Source organism: Lytechinus variegatus, chromosome 6 (genome assembly GCF_018143015.1).
Source record: "Lytechinus variegatus isolate NC3 chromosome 6, Lvar_3.0, whole genome shotgun sequence".
In the NCBI taxonomy this organism is placed as follows: Eukaryota; Metazoa; Echinodermata; class Echinoidea; order Temnopleuroida; family Toxopneustidae; genus Lytechinus; species Lytechinus variegatus.
In genome coordinates this window covers 10489050-10505967 of record NC_054745.1, presented here as the reverse complement: position 1 = coordinate 10505967, position 16918 = coordinate 10489050, and positions in this window count along the sequence as shown.

The following is a 16918-nucleotide window of genomic DNA, read 5'->3' as shown; positions in this document are numbered from 1 at the left end:
TTTTGAAGAATTTGATGTTATAGTTTTGTAGGTAATGCCAAGGATAATGCGTGTGCCAATTTTCGTCGCGATCGCGCGATCGACGGCCGAGATCATAAGGGGGGGGGGGCTGAATCAGCCCCCCCCCCCCATCTTCTTAGGTGTCGAAATAGCCCAGTCCATTTAGGGTTAAAGAGGGCGCCCTACCATGAATCCGGAATTGTAAAATTCAAAGTGAAATTGTAAAAAAAATGCAAAGGGGTATTTTTATTCAATGGGTACAATGATTAACCACACCTACATGAATTAAAATGGATTGATGCCAGTATTGGACAGTGAAATCTTTAAAATAATTATCCCAATGATAAATAACAGAGGCCGGGTCCTCTGCAGGTTAATCGGTACAAGGCCTACCTATATATTTCACCAAGAACAGCGTATACAAAGTTATTCCGAAACAGAGTCTCTCTCTGTTATCTCAACAACCATTATGTCTTTGGTGAGAGGATCTTTTAGCATACATGTACTCTGAACATCAGGAGGAAGAGGCTGTGCTTGTTGTACTCTTAAAAATTTGCTACTAATCACAATGTCACTTGTTACCATTAGTCTGTGGAATACATATAAAGTCAATAAGAGTCATAGACCAATCAATCCTTGAAATGATAATATGCACTTCCTTCTTGATTGATTTTAACAATAATTTATAGCAAATTTAGAATGAGCCAAGAGATAAACGAATTCATACGTGTATGTGAAGTTACAAACCCTTCATTTTTTTCTTCTTTTTTTTGGGGGGGGGGGATAAATACTAATAATGATAATGCAACTTTATACATGTATAGATCCCACGTATCTGTCATTTTCATTTTTTGGCAGAAAACTGAGTGAAACCAATCACCTCCCTAGTCATGTGTGTTATAGCGATATACAGTAGGACTTGCTTTATGATAGCGATATACAGTAGGACTTGGTTTATGAACAACAAAACAAATTAATAATCTTACCCGGGAATCTTACCTTAAGAATTAATCTTCTCAGAATGACAGCATATATGCAACACGGGATGGAACAGTTTGACATCAAAATGAAGTTGTTTTACATGTATTACTATAAAGTTAGTGGAAGTGGAAATGACAGCTTGTCTTAAAGTATGTTTAACGAAAATACTTTAGGAAGATACCAGTCTAAAGAACCAGACACCTGAGCCAGACACCCCCCCCCCCCCTCTCTCTCTCTCTCTCTCCCACCACGCGACGGTGAGTTTCACAGAGATACGGTCCCGAAGGGAGCGGGGAGTTTGTTTAATGTCACCCGCAACGTTCGGCACGCGCATAATGGGACACTAACTTGGAACGACTTTTTGTGATAAATATGGCGAACATGTGGTTGGAAAATTGATTATATCTCCAGAAACTGCACGTATCTGCAGCTAAATTTGGTATCATTGTAAAGCATGAACTATAACAAAGACCGTCATGGTATTTATAGCGCAGCAATCGGCAGCAATTTGTAAAAGAAATGCTCATGAAAAAAAAATTGCTAAAACCCCCCATTGTCAAATGGTTTCGTCCAAAATTACCTCTGAAAGGATCATTATTTTATCTTGAAAATCTTCGATCACTTAAAACAATCATTCATCAAAAAGTACCGTGAATTAGAAATAAATTAAGCTATCCGTTTTGTTGAAACAGTGAAATATCTAAAACGTGTCATTTTCACATGCGGTAGCCGTAAAGGGTCATTTTTCCGGTAATATTGAATAAAATGGGCAACTAATAATCAATTTCATGGAGAAATATTGTATGGAGACATCCTACAGGTTCTTATCTTTGTTTAGAACATGAAAAAAACAAAATTCGTTTCATGACCAAAAACCAGTTTTGGCGCACTTTTGCTCTCTCCTGGCCCACTGTGCGGCGGCGTGACCATGCCGTTACGGCGGCGTGTGTGTGTGTCGGCGGTGTGGTAGGTACATCAATGGTGGCGTTCTGTGCGTGTTGGTCGGCGGACTCGTAGGGTAAGCTTCGGCGGGAGTGAGTGGGTGGCCTGGTGTACGGATGAGGTGTTGGGTCGTCGGCGGAGGTTGTAGCGAGGTGTCGGTGGCGGTGGTATGTGCGTCGGCGGAGTCCCTGGTTGAGTTGGTGATGCAATCAGACTGCTGTGTTGGGTAGGAGGGCTCGGTGGAGTGACGGTGGACGGCTGGTTGTGGATTGGTTATTGAGAAGTTTGATGGTGACGTAGAATTGGATGCCAGATGCTGTTGATGTAAAGGCCAGGGTCTTGAGGCACAGTGTTGTGTTGAATATCTCAATGGCTTCCCTGACCCTTCTGGTATTCCAGTGCCGGATGTTGGTGATTAGGTGGCTCCTTTCCCATTCTATGCGGTGATTCTCTTGTTGTGCGTGCTTGACGATCGGTCCCAGTCGCTGCGTCGGTGGTGGGTCTTGTGTTCCTGGCCTCCACATCAACAGCATCTTGCCATCGGCAAGGCAAATTGCGTTATTTGATATAATAAAGCAACTTTTATATCTATATTTTTATATTTACATTCCTCATTATTGATATTATTATAATTATTAATATTATTATTGTTGTTCTGCCGTTTGTAATAGGGCTCTAGCACAGTAAAGGCTATAACCAAACAGGAGCATGTCTAGGATATACCCTTTCCCCTTTTTTGTTTTATGTATTAAAAAATAGTTTATTGTCTTTAGAACTCTTAAAAGATTACTTTTGCTTGTATTGATATCTTGGAATAGATTGAGGAGAAAATACTCTACAACTGAAATGTAGAGGAGCTGTGGTACATTGAAGAACAGCCACACAACCCTTTATTGATTCCACTCTGTTGAATTTAAATATTTTTAGAGCCCAATCGGTAGAAAGATGCCTTTCTACTACACACTGTAAAGCCTCTTTGCGTTCTCCTCTAGAAAAAAAACATAGAAGATGGTTTTATATCTCATAAAATAAGTTTGGGTTCGTGTACGTGACGGTGGTGTGTCGAAGTTGCCCAACCGCTTATTTTGTTTTGACAATATATATTTAGAATATCGTCTAAATGAAGCCCTCATCTGGAAAAGGGCATTTATTAAAGGCAGCATCTACAATATAGAGCAATTTCACGGCCGGTTTATGTATTTGGCCCTCTATCGGCGACGCCATTGCTGCGGTGGGCAAGTGCGCTGACCGCGATTGGCTCTGTGTACAAATTCAATGAAAGATGACAGATAAGCTCTGATATTGTGTCATTAACTTCATCATAAATCAATAAAATAAAGCATGGACACCTGGGTAGACGATGTAAGACAATGGCCATATCTGACCGATGAAGGTATGATGATTTTTTGCACTTTGGCTACTTTTTCCCCTTAGTTTTGTCAGTAAAAGTGAGTTGATGATGACCAAGAATCGCTGTTGGTTTTCATCAGGGAGCTCACTTCTTGTTGCTAGTAAATTGTGTTAGAGTAGCGGAGAGTGAACGAGACATAGAGTGAGAGAGGGAGAGAGGATGAGAGAGAGGATGAGAGAGGGGAGAGGGGGGAGAGAGTATACATTGTGAAAGGAGGGGGATAGTGAGAGGGAGAGGGGAATAGTGAGAAGGGGGGGGGGGGGTAGTGAGAGAGAGAGGGGGGGGGGGGGGGGCTAGCGAGAGAGTGTGTGAGAGGGAGAGAGAGGGATAGTGTAATACAGGGAAGGGAATAGTGAGAGGGAGAGAGAGAGGGGGGGGGGATAGTGTGAGATAGAGAGAGAGAGAGAGAGAGAGAGAGGGACTGATATTTCCATCTAAGCATGATCAAATAAATCCCCCCTCCCCCCCCCCCCCAACAAAAAAAACCCACCACCACCACATTTTATGCAGGCCTATAAGTATCCAAAAGGAGGGGACATGGAAAGAGAATAAAACAGAGAGGAAGGAGAAAGGAGGAAGGGGAAGAGAGGGCCACTGGCGACGCATTCCGTCATCACGGCCTGGAAACCTATGCAGGGAGTACGGCTTCACACACAAACAGGCTTCATGAGTCCAAGGCGAGTGAATTTCACATTCACTTTGCTTCCAATTCTGAAGCTTTCTCCAATTGTTGTGGCAATTGAACACAGCACAGCTGCGACCTGAACTTCTCCGATTAATGCTCATTGTGAATCTTACAAGAAATCTGCTCAATTGGTCCAAAATAAAAAAAAAATCGAATGAATGTACCAAATACTGTATTGACTTGTGTACTATAAAAGTTGATTCGCCCACCGCAGCATGGCGACCAGTCTGCTGCCCTCTCATGTTGTGAAATTGGTCTATAGAGGAGGCCCTGGCACTGGGAAGAGGGGCTGAAGCTTGTTCAATTTCTTGGGACCAAAATTTTACATTGAACCTTTTTTGCTTTTCAAATTTTACATCAAGAAATTTAACAATCAAATAAACAAAAAGGATTGCACTACAAAATGATTTTTTTGGTAACTTTTTTTCGTTTTATCACATCTGCCGGAATTCCAGGGGTGCTGTCTATGGAGAATAACACACGCAGCACACCCCCCCCCCTTCCGGAAATTCTTGCGGGGCTTCAGCCCCCGCTTCCAAGTACCAGGGCCTCCTCTATATAATGTAGATGCTGCCTTTGATAAGTGCCCTTTTCCAGATGAGGGCTTCATTCAGACGATATTCTAAATATATATTGTCAAAACAAAATAAGCGGTTGGGCAACTTCGACACACCACCGTCACGTACACGAACCCGAACTTATTTTATGAGATATGAAACCATCTTCTTCTATGTTTTCTTTTCAAGAGGAGAAAGTAAAGAGGCTTTTTAGTAGAAATGTATCTTTCTTCCGAATGGGCTCTAAAAATATTTAAATTTAACATAGAGTGGAATCAATAAAAGGGTTTGAGTATTTTAGAACTTACGTGTGGCTTTTATTCAATGTACCACAGCTCTTCTACATTTTTGTAGAGTATTTTCTCCTCAATCTATTCCAAGATATCAATACAAACAAAAGTAATCTTTTAAGAGTTCTAAAGACAATAAACTATTTTTTAATACATAAAACCAAAAGGGAAAGGGTATCCCAGGCATGCTGCTGTTGGGTTATAGCCTTTACTGTGCTAGAGCATTATTACAAACTGCAGAACAATGATAATAATAATAACAACAATAATCATAATAATAATAATGATAATAATAATATTAATATAGATAAATATGAAATATAGATATAAAAGATGCTTTATTATACCAAAAATGGAATTTGCCTTGCCGGTGGCTTTAAAACATGATATTTTTTTTTATTTAGTGTCGAAATACAGAGAGGGGATGGGGTAAACAGGAGGGCTCCCGTGGACGTAGGTTTCAATAAAAAATAACAAAAAACTATCTTCATGAAACATGTTAACTGATGTCTAATACATCTGTCTTTTCCAAGTCGATAATACAAGTCAAACTGGTTTTGTAAAGTAGCGGGAATGCCGCGGGGAATGCAGTTTTGCCACTTCGGGGTCTCCAAAAGATATTTTAACAAAGTTAAAATATGGATTGAGGTGGGGTACATTCGTCATGATTCATGTGCCAGAGCTTCATTAAAGCAGTAACATGCAAATCAATGTCTCCTGTAAATTTTCCAAGAGAAACATATTAGAAACAAATAAACAAAATTAATAGTGTTTTACCGATACCGAAATGCACTTTGCCCGTATATACCATAGATTACGGTGTGGCAGACACACCAACAAAAGCGATACGAGAAGCCGATGGAAGGTATTGTGTTGAGATTGTGTTATCTCGAATGACATACCATTGATCGCTTTATTGTCCGATTCGTGAGTGTGACTGTGACAAAGAGGTTGTTTTTGGTCTCGTTTTAGCGCAATATCACGTCATACATTTTGACATATTTGCCCTCTTTCTAAGCAAATTAAGACACTAATACTGTCATGAAGCATATCGATGTTTTCGCTAATATATTCTCTTTCATGTAGAATGTTGACATTGTGTATTAATTGCTGTTATTTATAAAACAGTTAAGGATTCATGAAAAATACTATGTTTTAAATTGTAATTTACATAATTTATGTAAATTAGCTAATAATAAACAAGGATATCCCAATCTTTTAACGTCAATTTTCTTCCTTTTCTTACCCTAAGTCTTTATTTCCAATTTTAGGGCAGTTCTGGTTAGATATATATTCTTAAAGACTTGTTTTCACTATATCACCTATTATGCAAATTACTTGCTTATTTGCATAGATACAGCGTGTCTCTTTGGATGAATCTTTTTCTTTTGACTCAAGGAACATTTGTACCAAGTGGGACATTAGTACTCAAAAATGTAGCGTTCCTTCCTTTTTTTGCAGTTAACAAGTCTACTATTATTCAGAACACTTTCCTTGAGTGAAGGGTTTGCCCTTGTCTGCTGTGCAAAGCCTTCACTCGAGTTAAGGGTCTGAATGTGCAGCCTACTCATGCCTTGTGTGCAGAAGGCCCTAACGCTCAGGAAACAGCAAGATCTTATGTGCTAGTCTTTGCATGGAGACCCACTTTTTGATCAAAGTCTCAATTAGGGTCTGTGCCTGCAGACTAGGTTTGCACAGCAGACTTATCCCACCAGCAGCTATGGCACTGGCTTGAGTCTAAAAATGGGAAAATCAGGTCCAGGAGAAAAAAACGTTATATTACTAATTTATTTCTGAGATGCCCCCCCCGGAAAACATGGGGGGGGGCAAGAAATAACATCAAAATGGGTGACTTTGAAAACGATCGAGATGAATAATTTTTCGCAAAGGGAGAAAAAAATGCACTATTAAAGTTTGTTGACCTCAAATGACCTTTGACCTTGATTGAGATTGAGAAACTTGTTATCAATTTCATATCTTTTGTGACATTAAATGACAATCTCATACCAGTTTCATTTAATTTGATCTAGTATTTTAAAAATACTATGTTTATTTCTAAGAGGGTTAACTGAACTGAAGTTAACTTTAAGCTTGAGCCAGAAAACTATATACTCATCAAATTAACGCTACAAACTGCACAAAGTTCTCACCTCTGCTATGCAGAAATAAATGAGAAATAGATGATAATATAATAATAATAATAAAATGCTAGTAACAACAATGCCATAATTCATTATTAATAATGATGGTCATCTGCAAAAAGATGGGAATATATAAGAGGCATTAGTGTAAAGCATTTGCAATATACATGTACTGCCATCGCACATACCATTCAACCAGTAAAACAGTAAATAAACTTTTACATGAAATTCATTGAAATTCTGCCTTGTCTGACTGTCTTAGCATTTATATTTTGCTTGAAACTTGCTGACAAAGCACAATTAGGCATCATCTGCCAGAACAATCCTTTCAATTCCTGTATATAAATATCAGAAAATTGCTACTTTTTGAAAATTCCCAACATTTCTTGAAAATTCCCAGCACTTCTTGAAAATTCCCGAAAATTGCCGAAAATTCCCCAAAATTCCCAATAAATTCCCGTTTATTCCCATGGAAAGTTTCCACCGCGAAAATTCCCGGGAATTTTGCAACCCTAATCTTTATTTTATGGGATAACATGATTCAGGAAAAAAAATAGTTTGATTTTTTATTTTTATGAGAACAAGAATACCTGGCAAGCTTTTAGATCAGATATCCTGTTACTCATCAGATTGTACCTCTTGGTGATGTGCAAATGGTATTTGACTTTGTACTTCTGACTAGGCTGGGACTGCTAAGAACTGGATCCCATTGGATCTGCAATTCAATATACATACAATACTTTATAGTTAAAAATTTCAAAAGTGATAAACAAAATTCCTCTCTTAAAAACAATTTGTTCAGAGTTTCCAGCTTTCACAATGCCCAACTAGAAAAAAAGCAGTTCTTGACCAAAAACTAAATGGTTCAATCATACGTGGCCTACTATAGTGAGGTCTTTTGTCAATCTTCAATATATATATACACCAAGCCAGCTTTGACAGATGTAGGATAATTATCATTTGTGTGATCATATGGCTCTCGCTCATTCATCAGTGCGAGACAATCAATATTTTAAAAAAGGGTTAGCTCAGCTCACTTGCTGGCAGGTTTAAATGACCCTTTGCCTTTCAGTTTTCACCACAAATAACATCAGGTGAGGACAATAAAGATAAATCAATTGGATCAGCCGCTCTCTCTGCTTAGCCTTATACTTAAACAATTCAAAATAGGGCACTATAAATTTTCTCAACCCTTCCAAAAAACAATTGAGCAGTTTGAACCCTGACAAAGAAATGTTCCCCCCCCCCGAAAAAAAAGAAATCATTAAACTCCGTTGTTATGCTAATTATATTTTAGTCCAACGGTCCAGCCAGGAACTAAAATAAAGTTAACTTAAATCTTTGTAGAAAAAAGTCAAACCAGACAGATCTAGATTTTTATTTTTATTTTAATCTATCTAAGTTAGACCTATCCTAGGGCCTTACTTTTATTTAAAAAAAGAAAAACGATAACATCTGTCTCAAATCATTCCATGAGTGACCATGGATTGCCAAAAATCTACCATTACTACCAATATCATTCCAAACAGATTCAGTTCATTTAGATTTAATTTCATTTCATTTTAAATGCAGATAATTATATTGAAATAGCGGTGTCGAAAAATCAGTACTAGGCCCATGGCCTATAACTTCAAATTTCAACTCAAGCTTGTTTGACAATCAATTTCCAACACCTAATGACCTAGCCTACATCGGCAATTTCGCAGCCGGCTGGCACCGGCGATATCAAAGTCCGCATCCCGCTCTGGCTGTATATTTGGCTTAATTTTGATGCAGCTTTGCTGTTAAACAAGTCATGCGCACATCTACCTTAACCCAGGGAACTAACCGCCCGCGTAGCGGGCGGGAGCCCAGGACCTTTCGTGTAATTCCATACTCACCTGACTAGCGTGAAGTATGGTCAAAATAATTCTCCGAATACGAATAAATAGATAAAACAGAAATCAAGCACTTACCACGATTATATGGATGAAGGTCAAACGAGTGGCAGTTTCCTTACATCTGGGCACATACTGGAACCTCAAAAAAAAACCACGAGAAGTTCTTTCCTTCTACCCCAGTCTCGATCGGCCATTTTGTTACGATTCATACAAAAATGGCCGATCGAGACGGGGTAGGAGAGAACTTCTCGTGTTTTTTTGAGGTTTTTTGAGGTTCCAGTTTGTGCCCAGATGTCAGGAAACTGCCACTCGATACACCTTCATCCATATAATCGTGGTAAGTGCTTGATTTCTGTTTTAACTATTTATTCGGAGAATTATTTTGACCATACTTCACGCTAGTCAGGTAGGTATGGTCCATTACACGTAAGGTCCTGGGCTCCCCCCGCGTTCCCTGGGTTACATCTACCCCTGATATTTGACAATAAGAACTGAAATACAGATCTAATAAGGGCGGATATGAAGCATCCCAATTAACCAACTTAGTTCTACGAAAAAATATATTATTTTCTGAGAAAATATGTCAGTCAGATTTCAAATTTATTTGGGATCAGTACAGGAAAAAGAAATGGAAATATGGAAATTGTGGTTTGCGTTATAAACTGCACATAAAGCCATGCATGCGACGCCGAACCCCAGCAAACATGACTAAGATCAAAGTAAGGAATTGAACTTAACTTACTTTAATTCCTATGGAATGTCATTAAATTGATATTAATGTTTCCTCCAACATTTTCTGCTCCATTGAAGTTCACTCAGAAATCATGATTTCGAACATCAATTCTAAAAACAGATAATTAGACTTGCTATTGTATTTCAAAAAGTTGAATTTCGCAGAATAAAAAAGAACGACACTTCGCACAAAAATATCGTAGGGAATTGTGGGACGGAAAAGATGTTTAATGCATGAGGACATGAATAAAACATTAGCGTTTTATCCAATCATACAAGTGCATTGTGCGTATTTTGACGTCATTACTCATGAATTAAACATTGACCTTCCAAAATCAACCTTCAAATTGGCCAAATGGCAGCCATGTTTGTTATGTACAAAACCTATGGAAAATAAAAAACGCGCGAAAAGAGTTGCCTCTCTAGCTCCCTTCGGGAGCTTACGTATACGTAAGATCGTATCTCTGTGCTCTTCAGATTATATGCGCCAATCGCTTTCGAATAGGACGTTGCACAGTGGGCCAGGAGAGAGCAAAAGTGCGCCAAAACTGATTTTTGGTCATGAAACAAATTTTCTTGTTACATGTTCTAAACAAAGAATTCATTTGACAATGGGGATTTTAGCAATTTTTTTCATGAGCACTGCCGATTCCCTTATGGAACAAACACAGTGTTACCACAGTGTGTACCACAGTGTGTAACACAGGGTGTACCACAGTGTGTACCACAGTGTGTAACACAGTGTGTACCACAGTGTGTTCACAGCGTGTACCACATGTGTTTAATATATGATTTTGGGACGTGTGGTAACACTGTGTTTACAACACTGTGTAACACAGTGTTGCCACACAGTCGCCACATAGTCCGAAACACATATTAAACACACTGTGTACCACACGTTTATAACCACATAGTCCTTTACACTGTGGCATTCACCACATAGTCCACCACACTATGACATACACCACATAGTCCACCACACTATGACATCAACCACATAGTCCACCACACTATGACATATACCACACAGTCCACCACACTATGACATATACCACAGAGTCCACCACACTATGACATGCACCACATAGTCCACCACACTATGACATACACCACATAGTCCACCACACTATGACATATACCACATAGTCCACCACACTATGACATATACCACATAGTCCACCACACTATGACATATACCACAGAGTCCACCACACTATGACATATACCACAGAGTCCACCCCACTATGACATATTCCACAGAGTCCACCACACTATGACATACACCACATACTCCCCCACACTATGACATACACCACATAGTCCCCCACACTATGGTGCTCATCTTACTGTGATGTCTACCACACAGTCCACCACATGGACATTGACTACACAATCCACCAAACTGTGGTATGCATGTGCCACTAGCTCATTTACCACATGCAGTCCACTACATACCCATGCAGCACATACCATGTAGACCACTGCAACACAGGCCAACTGGAACGAAGCACAGTGTCCCGCAATCTTGACCACAAAAGTATACCATCATTGCCAATTAGTGCTGATCTCAATAGGAGTGGAAGCTAATAATAGTGTCACCAATTCAAATCAAATTTTAGAATATATCTTTCATCATTTTGCATACCCAGTTGTAAAAAAAGAAAAAAAAAATCAACACTAAAAATTTCCATCCTCCTGATCACAACATAATTGATTTGAGAATTTGTCTGTTGTCACTGGCTGTAGGTACTTGGTGGTTGTATCATGGTAGACATTGTGCTTTGGTCCCAATCTGAAGAGTAGGGAGAGCAATCCACAAGACACGAGAAAATATAATTAGAAATAAAAAATGAAAAAATTCATTTCGTTCAGTTTAATAAACAGTAATAAAATAAAAGCAACATGAAAATAACTGGGTCATAAATACCAGCACTGTGAATACAAACATGAATTTTTCTCCTCGATTTTCACAAGTAAACATATGTTGTGGAATGAAATTGTTTGGGAAAACAAGCCTGGTATGAAATATTTCTTAAATGTAAACATATTAACGGGGTACTCCAGGCTGACATAATACAATTTTAACAAATAAAGTAAAATGAGACAAATAAAATACTGAAAATTTCATAAAAATCTGACAAGGATGACAAAGTCATTACATTTTTAACTTTTGCATTACTAGGGCAAAACAGTGCTATGCATGTCTTCATGAATATGCAATGAGCAAGCTGATGATATCCCCACGTAATCTTTTGTATTTTATTTCAAAAAATTATATTTAGTCAATTTTTGTCACCAAATATAATTAAAAAAATTAGATTGACAACTGATTTAGTTTGTAAGAAAATCATTGTGCCAACTTATTTTGTTACAAGGGAGACATGTCGTGTACACATGTAGGAAAATATGAAATGATCATGAATTTATTAAATAAAATAAGAAAAAGGAAGGTGGGGACATGACATCATTAGTCAACCTATTGCACATTCATGATGACTTGCATATGACTATTTTCACCAAATATTGCTAAGCTTGAAATTCTATAACTTCACTATTTGCTATCAGATTTTCAGCGTTTTGCTCGGTGGATTTTACTATATTTATTTTGATATGTACCCCTTTAAGGTATCTAACATTTATGAGTCTATATTCTGACAAATTTATCTTTGAGGTTGTTCTTTCATTTCAAATGCAAGTATCTTCATTCGAAAGAAGATTTGCAAGGTTACAAGTGATGAAAACACCGAACTAAAATAACCTGTTAAACCTTAAAAGAAAAGGTTACTTGAAAAAAAAAAAGTGGAACGCCTCTGACAGTCTCGCCTGCGTCACGCAATTCAATAATAGCAACAATGCTGACTTTGAACAAAAACAGTGATACTTGATTACCCTAATGTTCAAGTTTACTTTCAAAGTTATGAAGACATTTCTAAAATTACTCCCAACATAGTCAAAGTTAAATGACATTTGACCTTAATCATTTGACTAAAAACTAATGCAAGACTATCAATGATACTTGATTACCCTTATATCCAAGTTTCATGAACCAGATCCATAATCTTTCAAAGCTATGACATTTAAAAAAAATATATCGAGCATGGTCACAGTTCATTGACCCTAAGTGACCTTTGACCTTAATCATGTGACCTAAAACTCATGCAAGATGATAAGTGAAACTTAAAGCTTGTGTATAGTTTTGGTAAATCCACCAAAATGCACCTATCACTATTCCAATTCATTGCTAGCTAATATGAATGGATATGCCCTATAACAGTTATGATGTGGAGGATATGAAATGAAAATGTGTTTTACAGGATAAATTTTGCAATTTTACATGGAAATTTAACTTGATCGGGTCACCCGATCAAATTAAAATATCTGTGCGCTTTTGTCTTTCAATTAAATCCTATTCCAAATCATGGAATGGGCTTAAACTTTCAAGATATGTTCTTTGTCTGTAACTTTTGGATATCTAATTACTAAATTTATAAAATAAGCGCTTGAATGCCCATTTTTTTAATTTAAAACAAGCATCGCAGAGAGAGGGCGCTATATATCCAAGATTTGAATATTTGAAATTTTCTCAGAGAAGTGCGGTTGGAAAAATATCTAACGGTCTCTACGCTTCAGTAAGACTGTCATATTAGATGATATTCGATTATCAATCACATTATTGACCCTTTACCAAAGCTATACACAGGCTATAAATACTCATGTCCAATTTTCCTAAACTAGGTCGATAAAATTCCAAAGTTAAGATGACATCTCAAAAACTTTGGTTAAAGATTTCAATTTTGATAACCAAACATGGTCAAATTTTATTGACCATAAATGATCATTGGCCTTGACAATGTGACCTGAAACTCATTGTCAGTGGTACTTGATTACCCTTATGTTCAAGTTCATGAAATAGGATCATGATGATGACAGTTAAAAAATTAACAGTTCAGGTTTCAGTGCTGTGACCTTTGACTTTGATCATGTGACCTGACAGGCTGACACTAATGTAAGATTATCAGCAATTTAACTTTTGTACAAGTTTCATAAAATAGGCCCTTATATTTTTAAAAGTTATGACATAAAAAAACTTAGACCCTAAATGAACTTGATCATTCAACCTGGACACTCATGCAAGATGATCAGTGATACTTCGTTACACTTATGTCCAAGTTTCATGAACTAGATCCATATACTTCCTAACTCCTAAGTTATGACATTTCAAAAACTTAACCTTGGTTAAGATGTCAATGTTGACGACGACGCCGCCGTAGTCGGAAAAGCAACGCCTATACATGTAGTAAAGCAAATCCCTACCATCACAGAGAGTTGTGAAATTTCGAAACAGGAACAAGTAACCAACATTTATTTTTCAAAAATAAGAACACTTTGCATATATTTTGCCTTTTCACACCTATATACAAATATCAGAAAAATATGAACAAGAGCCAAAAAATGTCCACAAATCTCTTGCATGAAGTGCATATTCTAGCGTCCATGTAGCTGCATATAAGTATTCCTTTGTATTAGTTGGAACTTGGAAACAGTATCAAACGGAAGGCACATGGCAAGAAAATGATTTGTCATAGTATAAATATAAAAATATATCAATCTGAGTTTGATGAATAGCACAAGGTGATAAAGCAGGATTTGGAATGTCATGATAAATTTTGAAAGCACACACTATATAAACCTGAGTTGGCTGTATTAGCAGACATGTCATAATACATGAAAGACATTTTCGTGTAATATATACCCATGATCAGAATAAAATGGGTTTTTTAATGACTCGTATGAGGCAATATTAAGGCTTATTTCCAAACAAAAAAAAGGTATCACACTTAAACCTGCTTTTCTGCACGTCTTCGAGATGCACGGACATCTTTCAGCTTCTGGCCCATGCGTGCACGTACTTGGCCCGTGGAAGTGCAGGGAAATTGTTGTCATGCTTGTTGTGTGTGCTGAATATAAGAAAATGAAAGGACACAAAAACTGGCTCAAAGTCTCAAACTTTTATCAAAGACTCTACATCATATATAAATATTAATTAAAGCCAAGTCAAGTTCCGTCTGTTTGTGACTGTTGGTTACTCAGCTGCAGTGGAGTATCTAAGAGTCACAAACACAACAAAAAACCATGCATACCCATGAAACAGGATTATATTAGGGGCGGATAAGTTAAAGCAAGAAAATCAAGATTTCAGGCTCGGTAATCTTATTTCTATAGTCCTACTTGATTGAAAATATCTTATGAAATGACAAGGAAGTGACTTAAAGGAAATTAAGTTCTTAAACTGGTTGATTGTCTAAGCCTTTGACTCTGTGAATTTCTAATTTTTTTGGTCCGCCGCTCTGGAAGAAATTGTACCGGTGACAGGCAGCATCATTGTAAAATGTAAAATGACAAGACATTTGTGAAGATCAATCACTTACTTAAAACATTAAAATGTTTTCTATGGTTACGTAGATTCAAATCAAAGTCGGTGTCCTTTTCCTCCGTTTTCTGTTAGTTTGTTTTTGTTTCCACATCAAAAACCTATTTTCACCGTAGATTACCATTTGGAGAGACTGTGCTATTCTAGTACATGTAGTTTCTCTTTCAGGGAGATTCACCCTAACCCTCCGCCTTGAAATTATTGACAAGCTTGGTAATATGAGAAATTACAGAGCATCTTCCTATTTACAGTAATTGTGATATTCTGAATTCATTTGTAGATTCACGCAGAGACAATCATTCTTGGCAAAATACACAAGAAAATGTAAAAGCTATCAAAGGGGAAGTTCACCCTGATGAATAATTGGTTGTAATAAGAAACAAAAAAAAAATTGAGAAATATATCAGCGAAGGTTCGATAAATATCATTAAAGAACAGAGATTTTTTAGAATATGATTTTATGACATCACATACGATATGAATTGGCCAAAATGCAATTTTTCAAAAATTGAAAGTGATTTTTTTATTTTTGCGGTGGATATATCCTCAGACACATCATTTCATAGCCCCTTCTACTAGAATTTACCATAACGCAAATCTGTGTGTGAGACACAGTGTTATTTGTGAATGTTGATATGCCAGGGCTAGCAATGGAAATTCATCCGTTTGGAGTGCCAATATCCTACAATGATATACCAAGAGAGTCAGAAAAAAACTTTAACATTTAAAAAAATCACCAATTTAATGAAAAAGCATGTCCGGAAAACATAACTCTCATCTCATATAGATGTATGTCCTGAAAGAGCATCTACTCCATCATAATTTCAGATACAATTTTTATGTGGTATATGTTTAACCTTCGATAATTAAGAGGTATTCTTTGTTGTGATGTAAAATTCTATTTGCACCAAAAGCATGAATGCAATGCTCTGGAGAAGATACTCTTTCTGGACATATGAGAATTTTGTTTTCTGGTCATGATTTTTCATTTAATTGGCCACAGAATCTTGCCGTAAATAATAAACTTTTAAACTGACCTTTATGGTTCCGCTGGTCTTCAGTCTTTTTCTTCTTTAGAAGCTCTGCCATAGCAGATCTGTCAGCTTTCCCAACCTGCAACCAAAAAATGGAAATAAAATATGAACAGATATGGAATATGTTTAGAATTTTTAAAATTAAAATTTAATGTAGCCCCCCTCCCCCGCTCAACATTTTTCAAGACCATCCAGCTGCGATTTTTTGGGGTGACCGCGCCGCGCCACTCACATTTAAGTCTCGCATATCTTCTGAGTTCAAATTTGCGACACCTGGGTATGCGGTCATGTGCAAATCCAATGCAATTCTGTATCTAGACTAGGAATCCAGACAAAATTCATAAGTGTATCATTATTTTTAGTTTTTCTAATGAATTTTCTTTTATTGAAGTAGTACCACCAATACTTTCCAATTCCATCAATTTTTTTCAAGTAGAAATTTAAGAGCAATTTTTTGAATCACCACTGGCAGCGATATCAAGTTATGTATAAGTCTTTTTTTTGCAAATCACAGAATAAAGTCTGGCCTGCTTCAGGTAAACACTTATCACTTTGGACTAAATTTCCTGGCTAGTATGCTTCAAAATTTCCTGATCCATGCACGTCTTAAAAATTTAAGTTGAATGTAAAGTTTCAACGTACCCTCTTTCTCACATCTTTTTTTGAGGTTGAAGCCTCATCCTCCATGTCCTCATCTGTGGCATCAGACTCATCCATAGCCTCATCTACTCTGGTTGCGGTGTTTAGGAACTCCTTCTCTTTCTTTAGTACATCAGCTTTTTTCTGTAAGGGACAGGCACATTAAGGACAGACATAAATAATCAGAGTAATTTC